The sequence below is a fragment of the Herpailurus yagouaroundi genome, unplaced genomic scaffold (genome assembly GCF_014898765.1).
Source record: "Herpailurus yagouaroundi ecotype Mexico unplaced genomic scaffold, PumYag 67793, whole genome shotgun sequence".
NCBI classification, from domain to species: Eukaryota; Metazoa; Chordata; class Mammalia; order Carnivora; family Felidae; genus Herpailurus; species Herpailurus yagouaroundi.
Window position 1 is genome coordinate 19,597,299 of NW_024420586.1, and position 3,227 is coordinate 19,600,525.

A 3,227-nucleotide genomic window follows, 5' to 3' on the forward strand; every position below is an offset into this window, starting at 1 on the left:
GGGGGGGCCGCGGCAGGACCATGGAGGGAGGATCGCCGCGGAGGGAGGTGGCGGCGGCAGATCGGCGCTGGGGACCAGGAGGCGGCGGCAGAGACGCTCCCTCCTCCTTCTCCTCCTCCCGCCGCCGCCGCCGCCCGCCTGAGAGTGGGAGGGGGCTTCGCGGGACTGGCTGTCTGTGCGGGCGGGAGCCCCGGCCACCGCCTTCAGCTCCTCCTCCTCCGCCCCAGCCGCCGACCAGCTCGCGAGCCCCGCGCACCCGCCTCGCGCACACACGCCCTCCTCCCCCTACGGCCGCGCGGCTTCCAGAACCACAGGCCCCGCCCACTCCAGCCCGTCGGGAGGCGGTGGCCGAGGGACCTGGAACGGGGCTGAGCGGCGCATGCGCGCGCCACGGGTCACGTCACGGCGAACGGGCGGGCGTCGGGGATCTAGAAGGGGCGGGGGGTCGGCCCGAGGGGCGCGCGGGCGGCAGCTGCTTAGGCGGGGGTCGGTGGGGTCGTCCCCTCCGCGACCGAGCAGCGGAAGGGAACCAGGGACAAAAGGTCCACGACCGAACGCACGTTCTTGGCTCTCTGCGGCGAGAGCCTCGAACCCTGGCCGCTCCCCTCTTCTTTTGTAACCGCAGGAAGCCTTTCCCGGTTTTTGCTGGGGAAAGACGCTGAGAAAGGTTCCTAATGAATGGGAAAAACAAGAAGAGAGGTGGAGAGGCTGTCATTCCAGACCCTGCTGGGCGGCGGATGCTTTTAGTGCCACTGTGCATTCCTTAATGAAAATGAGGACTGGGGAAGGAGAGTCGTCCACCTACAAGAAAAGGACTAAACAAAAACTATCCAGGAACGTGTGCACCAATGAGGAACAATTCGTAGAGACAGCCTCTCCGCATTCTGTCCCAAACTCAACGAATATCTGTCCAGCGCTTGCCCTCCGTAGAGACAGCCTAGAGAGAGGTCAGGAAGGCAGGGACAGAGACTTTAAGCCTCTTTTTCATCGCCTACCCCTACCCCCAAGCTTTCAGTACCTATCCTGCTCCCTGTACTTCCTATAAATGTTAGACATGTCAGGATAAAAATGCAACTAGAGGGAGTGGATGCACAGGGTCAGCCAGGGAATGAGGTTCTGGGTGTTGCCGCTGTGCTAGGTTGTATTCAATATGAAGATTTCTGTTCAACTGAGCATGTGCAGAATGAGCCAACGCCATCAGACAGGTATATGCCTCAGTTAAGGACCAATAAAAAAAGTCTTTGTTCCTCTGCACAGCAGAAGTGCCCAATTAGTTCATATAAGTCAGCTTCTAGAAATCGTCCGGTAAAATTCTCGGTGCAGTAATAAAAAAAAAGAAAAAAACAAACAAACAAAAAGAGATAGTGTTTATCAAAGGGGGGGGGGTGGAGACAGCCTATTTTCTCTTCAGAAACATTTTGTGCAGACCCTTGACCACTCCCTCAACAGACTGAGAAATTTGCCAGTGCTAAGGATTTGAGTACTAAATACTTTTTAAAACGCAAATCAGAGGAAAAATATAATTGTATGAGAAGGTCTTCCCTGTTTCCCCAAAAACTTGTGCATTCTCTAGACAAGGGAGCCTTAGAGCCTGAGAAACATTGCTTCCATTGAGGGTCCAACAGTTTCAAGTCACTGTCACCCTAAGTTGGCATGTGCACTTGGTGTCAAATGAATAAGGCCATCACTCCATTCTGCCCTGAAGTGCACAGTGACCCTCACAAGTCACCTTGCTGGCTTCACTTCCTCTTCCCAGCCCAAGTCTGAGTTATGCCAAGACTCATCAACTTCATTTTGGGGCTCGTTATCTTCCATAGGGGTCAATACTCAGAGGTAGAAAAGGACAATTATAAAATAAAAGACAGTGCTTGGGGCACCTGGGTGGCTCAGTCACTTGAGCATCTGACTCTCGGTTTCAGCTCAGGTCATGATCCCAGGATAGTGGGATCAAGCCCCGTGTCAGGCTCTGCACTGAGCATGGAGCCTGCTTAAGGCTCTCTCTCTCTTTCTGTATCTCTCTCTCTCTCTAAAATAATAAAAAAGAAAAGAAAGTGGAGTTAAATAAAAAAGACAATTATAGAGACAGGGTTACACCCTGCATATGGAATCACAGCCAGTGTAGATCTGAAAAGAGCCTTAGACATCAGCCAGTCCAAATCAGTCATTTACAGATGTGGGGGATGTGATGGTTGCTCTCTCGGAAGCCATTCCACTCCACCATGAGGTAGCAGCTCTGGGTTTGATATGGGATTGTAACCACCTCACCTGGAGATTCATTAAACTAATAAATGCAACCCTCTTGCCACAATGATGGACCTATCTTAATCAGCTCTTGCATTCCGTGGTCACTGACCTTGAGAGGTTCAAGGTCTTCCAATCAGCACAAAGCTCAGGACTTTTCCCTTATGATCTCAAAACACTCTCTTTCTCCCCACCCCACCGCCCCGACCCCTACATTGGCTTTGAACTTTTGCTATCAGACATCTTGTACCCATCAGGGTAGTCAGACCCAAGATGAAGGTGGAATTGGGGGGCGACAAGGTGGAGATGTCCTCAGTGACATTATCAATCTCTTGTTTAGCCAACTCTCTACACTTTCTGGTCACATAAGGCAATGAATTCCCTTATTGTTCAAACCATTTTGAGTTGAGTTTCCTGTTACTTTCACATAAAGTATCCTACAAATGGTACAACAGATGAGAAAAATGCAGAGACAAACATATGTCCATGGTCACATATTTCACTGAGCATCTCATCCGAATCTAGCTCTCCCAGCTCCCGGTGCGATATTTAGTCATACAGAAGTTCTCTGCAATACACATCCCTCAGAACTTGTAGCATGCATTGTGACTAGAGGTGGCTTGTCTCTACTTCTACAACTAAAATGACCGAAGCTTTCAAATGAAGTTAATTCTTCTCTGGGCTTCTTACAAAAATCTAATACTCTTGCAACAAATAAGTGCAAGTATAAATGGTCAGGTGTCCATAACCTGTTTTGGTTTAGTTTTCACAAAGAAAATGTTAAAGTAACTAGGTATATCTATTAGCTTGTGTTCAGATTTTTAAAATTTTTTGTAATGTTTATTTATTTTTGGAAGAGAGACAGAGCATGAGCGAGGGAGGGGCAGAGAGAGAGGGAGACACAGAACCTGAAGCAGGCCCCAAGCTCTGAGCTGTCAGCTCAGAGCCCGACTCTGGGCTCAAACTCAGGAACCATGAGATCATGA